The sequence below is a fragment of the Nuphar pumila genome, chromosome 9, assembly GCF_984573655.1.
Source record: "Nuphar pumila chromosome 9, dmNupPumi1.hap1.1, whole genome shotgun sequence".
NCBI lineage: Eukaryota > Viridiplantae > Streptophyta > Magnoliopsida > Nymphaeales > Nymphaeaceae > Nuphar > Nuphar pumila.
Window position 1 is genome coordinate 126,164,797 of NC_143257.1, and position 8,901 is coordinate 126,173,697.

General features: G+C 38.8%; 1 pseudogene across 1 annotated transcript; it reads right to left on the minus strand.

Annotated features, from left to right (window-relative positions):
• Positions 1-2,485: 2,485 nt before the first annotated feature.
• LOC149829333 (protein transport protein SEC13 homolog A pseudogene) lies at positions 2,486-6,606 on the minus strand (annotated as a pseudogene). The gene is made up of 2 exons (XR_016434226.1): positions 6,481-6,606; positions 2,486-3,755 (listed from the first exon to the last, which is right to left on the minus strand). The product of XR_016434226.1 is annotated as a protein transport protein SEC13 homolog A pseudogene (transcript).
• Between the last annotated feature and the right edge of the window lie 2,295 nt (positions 6,607-8,901).

An 8,901-nucleotide genomic window follows, 5' to 3' on the forward strand; every position in this document is an offset into this window, starting at 1 on the left:
ATGAGCTGACTCTATATCTATTTTGAAGAGTCAGTCCCGATCTTGACCATACATCGTTGTGGGTAGGATTTGGGCTTCTGTGGTCCTGAATCTGCCACTTGGTTTGGATCTTGACCCAAATAGACCTGATGGTTATAGATCACATCACAATTTGAATATAGGCAGGGTCAGGCCTGACCTGACTGTATATCTATTTTGAAGAGTGGGTCCATATCTTGACCATACACAGATCTGGGTAGGATTTGGGCTCTTGTGGCCTGGATCTGCCAATCCCCCAGCTCTTCTATTAAAAGAACTACAAGAACTAAGGGAAGAACAGGTCGGCTTGGTTGCAGGTCTCCCAACCCGAGCTCTATTTAAGTCAAGTCTGAATCTGATGGTGATTGATTCCTTTGGGTCAAAATGTATAAAATTTGACTTAACTGATCCAGTTTGGACTGTCTTCAAGCCTTTTGCCACTCTAGATCTGGTATCTAGTCTTAGTTGTCAAAAGTGATGCCTAGGCGTGTTAGGCGTAGGGCCATTGCTTATGGGTCTAGCTTGTAGGACTCTATCTTTTCACCTAAGTTGCTTAGGCTGCATGGATATGGTTATTTTTCTTTTCTCAGTTTTTTTTTTCTTTCTCTTGTCTCAAAAGCTATATTTTCTCTCATTTTGTTCTTGTTCTTTTGTCTTTTTTTTTACCTTATTTTTTTTTCCATCTTTTTCTTCCTTTAACCCCTAGCCTTCTCTTCTTCTTTCTCTTTCTCTCGCCCCTCACTCTTCTTTTTTCTCTCTTTTTTTTTTCCTTTTTTTTTATTTTGTTGTTTATATGTATGCATGTATTTACCTCTTTAAACTACACACTTGAGCATAAAGATGTTAATCAATTACATGTTCCCTATTTAACAACAATCATAAAATACATTTAATGGTTCAGATCCAACATAAAATATCCAAAAACTATGATTTTGACCTAACAAACAGGGGTAGAATAACTCTCTCTCTCTCTCTCTCTCTCTCTCTATATATATATATATATATATATATATATATATATATATATATATATATATATATAGGATGGTGTGCACCAAGTTATGGTATATGTACATTATTATACAATTTTATGAATTTTGTGTCATGTTACGAAATACATACTTCAAATATAGTTACAAATGTTCGTTATTAAATTTAATTATTTATTATAATATTTTATTTTTCTTATTTTTTTGTCACACCTAAGCCCCGACTAATCTTTTAGGGTCTTTCTCCTGAGCACCGACTAACCCTTTTGACAACTGAGTAGCTAGTACCCACTTGGTTGTCATGTGAAAAATCATCAAGTTCATGATCCTGCACGCATATACAATACAATTTAATAGGTGCAAAAGGGTTTTTAGCTGTCACAGGGACACGCTATATAAGGATCCCGTATCTAGGAGACATAACCCGACACCATGTGACACACCACGACACATTAAAACATTATCTTATATAATTAAAAAACAATAATGTCATATATTCAAATATTAAAAAAATATTTTTATTAATTAAATAATGAAAAAAATCTGCATCCCCATGCTCTAGTCTTCAAAAAATTTGTGTGCCGCATATTAGTATCTATTAGTATCGAATCCACATCCATGCCCATGCCCAAGTGACATAGAATGAGTCTTTTATAGCTATTATGAAGATGATGCACCAACAACAGTTTTTGTTTTCTTATTAGCTAGGCCAAGGGAAACCAACTCCCTAACAACAAAAAAAAACCACTGAAGGCACAAGCCTCCAGTCAGTAAAATCCTTGACAGGGTGTTTGATTGCGTAGACAGGACTGTGCAAAATGGTCCTGTCAAGACACTTTTGTTGGACGCATGGGACACTGTTCCAGGCATCCCATGGGGCACGGATAGCGGTGACCTGATGTTGTCCGCACAATCAAACACCTCCTGAAATCCCCCTTGTCCACCCAGCTTTTACCTTGTGGCAAGTGACACCTCCTGCCGGCATCGAACCATGGTCATCCCATGGCAGGTGGACAAACCACGGTCCCCCTAACCAGGAAGATGGAGCCCTTTTGAGAACAACTTGAAATTTGATAGACCCCAAAACTTCAGAAACCACCAACAGAATCTGCACAGCCTAAGTATGAAAAACCACCGTGTCTGCATCATCCCCGTTGAAGATCGTTTCATTATTAGAGGATATACTGGTTTTCAGGTTTAATGTGAAATTAAATTTAGTAAGCAGTTGCAATGGAAAAAGGTCTTTTTATTTGCTTGGTGAAATTCCTAATAAAAATATAAGTGATGAAGGGGCTGCCGGTAGAATCTAAATATAATTTCATCAATCTAGTTCAGCCCATGTGTGGTGTATAATTAGGGGGGTCTTTTGACGCAGTTGAGGGGGAAAACCTCTTATTTTGCATGACTTTTTTTTACACAACTTCAAATAAACCAATGGGAGAGAGAGTTACAGAAGCCCCAAAAGGAAGACAAGAACATGTAGAAACACCAAAAATAATGCAATTTTCCAGATAGTCATAGTACAAAATAAAAAGCAAAAAAGGCATGCCAATAATGATGTCATAATTTCTAATTAGCTTAACATTAAATGCTGATTAAACCAAACTGCCAAAAAAACAGTCCCACCAAAAGCAATTGTTCAAAAGAGACAGACTAGCCATCTGCAATGAAGTAATAACCATGCAGGCCTGACAGGGGAAACAAAAAAAGAAAAGAAAACAGCAGCACCAGGAAGAGAAAAGAAAGAGGAAGAGTAAACAAATGAAGCAAAAAATAGCCAACACTATGGCTCCACTGTTGTCACCTGCTGCCACTGGCCATCAACTGCTTCCTTCCACAGGGTCACTTCATTATTCCCATCAGCAACCACTAGTATATTCCCAGTAAGCGACCATGACACCCTCCAAACTGGCGTTTTGAAATCATTCAAGACCTTACCTTCCCACTGATCACCTTCCTTTCCCACAGTCCATATCACCACTGTGCCATCCTGAGAAGCACTCGCAATAGTAGACCTCGGAAGCCCAAGGTTTGGTGCCCAAGCTACATCTCTTATCCAATCTGAGTGCATCTGGAGTGCAGGAAAGCAATCCATTTTCCAATTCCCATTGTACAATTTCCAGACCTTAACGGTGTTATCGCAACCCCCAGATGCTAACTTTTGCACTGGATCGAGAGGATTGGGGCTGACCAAAGAGCCGGGAGCTGTGGCAGGTGCCCATGAAACAGAAGTGACACCAACAGCATGGGCTTGATCAATCCTGGAAGTGTCCCAACTGCCATCCGCACTAGCAGTGAAGACGGAGATGTTGCCATCAGAAGAACCACAAGCCAAACAGAGACCTAATTCATGGGGTGCCCATGAAATGGAATTGACAGAGGCTTTATGGTCAGTAAAGACATGGGCTTGAATCCATTCATTCTGTTGGGCCGTTTCTTTCCATATGATAACATGGCCATCATAAGAGCAAGAAGCAAGGATGGATCCAAACTTTGGGTGAGCCCAGGAGACCTGCCAAACAGGGCCTTGGTGACCACTAAGTGTTGCAAGAAGCTGTTGAGAGGAAGCAGAGCTGGAAGTGCTGCTCAAGCCAAAAATTTTGATGGTAGTGTCAGAAGATGCAGTTGCCAAACGCTTGCCATAGTAGTCCATAGCAACATCGTGTACAACATCCTTGTGACCCGATTCAATCTTTTGAGAAGGCATCTTTACTTCCTTTAGTTAATATATTCAAATTACTCGTCTTTCTGAAGAGCATTTGAGAAAGCAAACAGTCGGTCAAAAAGCACTATTGCAACAACTAAACACAAACTGAAAACTGAAAACAATCTGTATATGAAGAATTTCAGAGAAAAAACCAAACTGGTAGCGACTGAACTTATGAGGAACAATGCAGAACAAACATGAGCATGCTTGAAGGGTAAAGAAGAACACAGCAGACAATAATAATCACACACTGAAATTAAAGACAATATTACCGTAATAAGGACAGAGGAAAACTCATGGAACAAACTAGAAGCACCTTATTCGAAAATGAACTCAAATTAACATCTATTATTACATTGTGTATAAAAATAAACACATTCTAGAGGATCCTTATGGAACTAAAGTATAGAAGCTTTAATCTCTATGCATGGCCAATTATTATAAGTAATTAGATTTTGTTACAATGTGTTAACAATAAAATGGAAGAGCTTAAACTCCCATATAGTTCATATGTAGTAGACCTAATCATAGGAAAACAAAATTCCATTATCAAGCGGCTTGGATCTTGACAAGGACTTAATTCAACGGCTTAACTTTTTTTCCATAGAAATACAGCCTCTGTTTGGGGCCTTTGGGCACTGCAACCATAGGATGACATGCAAAAATAAATGAAACCTGCACTTTTTCCATCTTTGAGGCATCACTTTGCCACCAAAGCTGCTGCTTCTATGTTCTCCTTGTGTTCACTTTGAAAATAAATGAAGCCTGTACTTTCATTGTCACTATGTTTCACATTGATTGCTTACATCAAGGTCCTGAAGTTTCTTTCAGATTTTAGATTCTATGAGCTTATTTTATTGTTTTAATAGCCCAAAAAGTGGAAAGAAAAGGAAAACATAAGCACTGGAGCTGGCACAGTCACCCTGCATGGGTTACTTGTCACAGATAAACCCATTGCAATAAGCATTAGCTATTAAGCTCTCATTTAATACAGGAAAGCAAACTATTGATGCACACAATAACACTGACGTGCAAGTCCAGCTTTCAAAACCAATGCAATTATGGTTTTCCCCCTTAACTATAAGTTTATTGAGCCCATGACATGAAGGTTTTGACTTCGAGCCAAGAATGTAAACATCACCTATGATCTTAAATTCTCCTCTGTCCCTAATCTTAGACTTGGTAAGCATCCCTACTCTGGCTCAGCAACTTACACCAGAACAACTATATGAATCTCTCTGTGTTGTTTTATGAAGAGAAATTCCCCATCGCTCTAGGTCTCCAAGGGATTACTCTACCAAGATTGTCTAAGAGGTGATCTACCTATTGAAGAAAAACACTGTAATTGAGCTTCTGAAAGTAGCATACTTAGTGCATCTAACTCTCCATGAAGCTCCTGCTTGTACCTACCTAAGTTCACCTGCCCAGAAAATCGGTGCTAAAGAGATCGATATGCTTAGTATCAAGAAAAAACACAATCTTCGCTTAAAAAAGAATTGATTGATTGAGCATTTGGTGTTTTATTTTTTGTAGCATATAAACTCCCTTTTTTGTAACATTAAGTGATAAGATATAACATGCTCCCACACTTTCACATCATTGAAATGCATGTAAATGTCATCTTATATAATTATTTTTTTATTGCAGAATGAGGTAGACGATAGCAAGAATGCGGATAGACGAGTAACGTTGACAGAGAATCAGAGCACAAACGTCTTTACATGGAGCAATAACATCTTCCCCACATAAATGATAAGACAGTATAAAAACCACTTGACAAACATGCAAAGGAAGTGGAAAGGATAAAAAGGATATAAAATACTAAATTATTTTGCTTTCGATAAATTTGCAAATTACTCTTTTGAAGATTGAAAGACAAAACCAGTAAATACTAAAATCTACAATCAAGCAATATAAACAAAAAAGCGATCCCAACATTTTTCCCAGGCCAAAATAATAAAAAAATACTTACACAGGGACCAGATTTTCACCCAAATCACCTAATTTGCTACCAAATTGCATTCAGAAAAGGATAAAAAATACCCAACCACTTAAATTACCGAAACTCCCTTTGAACCATCCAACAACATTCATGCAAAATTAAAAAGGGGTTGCTAACAAACAGCAATTCCAGACATTAAAGTTGGCCAACATAACTATACATAAGAGATTAAGAAGAAAAAGAAGCAAAATAGAACCGGTTTAAAAAAAAAATAAGAAGCTGTCTTGATGAAACAATGTTCCAAGCTCCAAGCGTGTTACAACAAACAGCAAACTTGAGAAAAGCATGGGTTGACAACACCATAATCCCCAAATCCCAAAATCCCTAACCAATAGTCACCCAAATTGTTGAGATCTATAACTGGATTGAATTCCCAAGTGGCCTTGGTTCCAACCATGCCTCCAATCTCAGAGTTCCTTCAACCCATGAGAATCCGCTTAAACCCCCGAACATTTCTTACTATTCAAGACCACGATTAGAGAATACATTTTTTTCCTTAATAAGCAATGGCCAACACGAACGAATTACACAAACAACAAAATTTGACAATAATCCATCGATTGAAAACGTAAAACCACCTACACATAATCCCTTGCATGAATGAAAATAAGAATTATGGAATACCCATCCCGCATATTTGATCCACAGTTCAGAGATCAACAACAGACTGCAAAAATAGGCTCATACCCAAAATCAAGAACGACCAAAAATCGCTGTATTTAAATCAAACATCAAGTGATTTGGGTACGAGAGAGAGAGAGTACCGAGTTCTGTGACGGAATAATGTCTGGATTCTGCAGGATTTGACGAAGATGCGGGGAGATGACCGGATTCCGGTGATAATGGGGGGGAAGAGAGAAAGCGAGTGTAAAAATGGGAAGGGGGAGTCGGGAGGCTTGGCCGGTTGACAGGGTGAAACGGGTCGGATCATATACGCCAAATTTGGGTCACACAGTTTATCAATGTGGGTTCGAACCCGAATCCTAATGCAAAATGAAGGACAAAGCATAGTTAGCACGATTAGGGATGGCAGTGGACCGGGGGAAAGCGGGGGCCCGCCCCGCCTCGCCCCGTTTGGACCGGGGATGAAGGGTATGAAACGGGGATGGAGGCGGGGACGAAGGTTAAAATCCATCCCCGTCCGGGGGTGGAGGCGGGGATGGACGTGCATTTTTTCCCGCCCCGCCCCGCCCCGACCACTTTTCCCCGCAATATCCCCGCCCCGACCCGCCTCATCCCCGTTTGAACTGGGGATGGATGAAACAGGGATGAAGGCGGGGATGGAGGATAAAATCCATTCCCTGCTGGGGATGGAGGAGGGGATGGAGGATAAAATCCATTCCCTGCCGGGGATGGAGGCGGGGGTGGAGGATAAAATCTTGAGGCGGGGCGGGGGTGGAGACCTTGTCCCCCGCCCCGCCCCACTGCCATCCCTAAGCAGGATACGAGATAAGTGTTAGAAAAGTAGTATGAAGCGTGAATCCGGTTCATTGAGAAGCGATTGAGGAAACATATGATAAATGAAAAAGAAAACTTATAGGAAGTGATGGGAAGTAAGGAAGAAACAAGTGAAGCGAAAAATAACAAATTTTAATATAAAAACAGAAAGAAAAACGGCAAAATTTGAGTGAAAAGCCATTTGAGAAGCCAGTGAGAAGCATCCCTATAATACAAGAAGCCTGTTTTCTCATGTTTCTCTCTTTTCAGGGGAAAGCATGGTGCTTCCCATTTCAGAAGTGCACTGTTTTTTTTTTTCTTTCGACCCAGAATGCTGGGGTTAGGCAGACTCCTATCAGCTATACAACTATACTACTGGGATTTGAACTTGCAACCTTCCAACACAAGGTGACGTGCACTGACTGCTCCTGCCAGACAAGCAAAGCCCCGTTGGTTCAGAAGTGCACTTTTTCTAAAGTATACTTTCAATTTAATCGAGTAATTATCATTATTTTTTTTAAAGCAAGATGAGGTTAGGCAGACTCTCACCAGTTATTGTTCAACATATATACATACCACTCGGGTTTAAACCTGCAACGTCTCACCACAAGAAGATGTGCACTGACAGCTCCTACCAACCTCGCCGAGCCCCTGTTGGTAATGAATGAGTAACTATAGGATAATAGGACAAAGAAAAGGGATAGAAATTGAGTAGGAAGCTATCTGAGAAGCCAAGTGAGAAGCATGTTTCCTATGGTACTTTTCCCACCCTTCTCACTTTTCAGGAGAAACATAGTGCTTCCCATTTTTGAAGTTCACTTTTTGAAAAGTATGCTTCCAAATTAATGAAGAACTAACTGTAGGACAAAAAAAAAGAATAGAAATCGAGTATGGAGCTATTTGAGAAGCAAGAAGCATGTTTCCTATAGTACAAGAATCTAGAAAATATGTGATTACCTATATAGTGACAAACCCCTTCAGATTTATGAAAATCTCGCAAAAATATCACCAGAAATTGCCTAAAAGTTAAAAATGGTAATTTCTTGTAATATTTTCAATTTCTTGCAAGTTTTTTTGTCAAAAACATAAATATCACATTTTAAATGCAATATTTATGTTTTTATCGGCTATTTATCATGAAAAATCGGTGTGGTTTTTATTTTTGAATATTTTTATTTATATTTCTTTGTAATTTTTTTTATATTTTTAATTTACTTTTTATTGCCAAGATTTTGTCAAAAAATGTGAGATTTTCAAAACCTTTTTCAAATTTTCATGAGTTTTGGCTGCTGATATTTTGCTGTTTTTAACTTTTGTCACCTTGATTACCTACCGCTTGAGATACGAGTTTTCTCAACAAAAAAAAAAAATCATCACTTGTGTGAAAGTTGATTTGACTTATGTATTAGATCTTGTGCGATTAAAGTTAATTCTCGTATCGTAGAAATGATTTTTAGTAGACTCGATATCAATGATAAAGAGCTTATTTACATGGAAGCCATGATCATGTAATAACTTTTGCAAGAAGTGTCATTTTGATTCAATCTTTAAAAAAAATGTTCGTGTTACTAGATTTTGTCTTGCTTATGACCTGATCCCCTGAGCTTGAACCAAGCCTACTTAGCTTGTTTACCAGCCCTAGTCATGGGCATATATCACTCTCGAAGTTGATCAACCGTGGCTTTTACTGCTAAACTGGATGCTTCCTTCCTCATTATCAGCTTTAAAGCATTAGAATTGCTAAACTT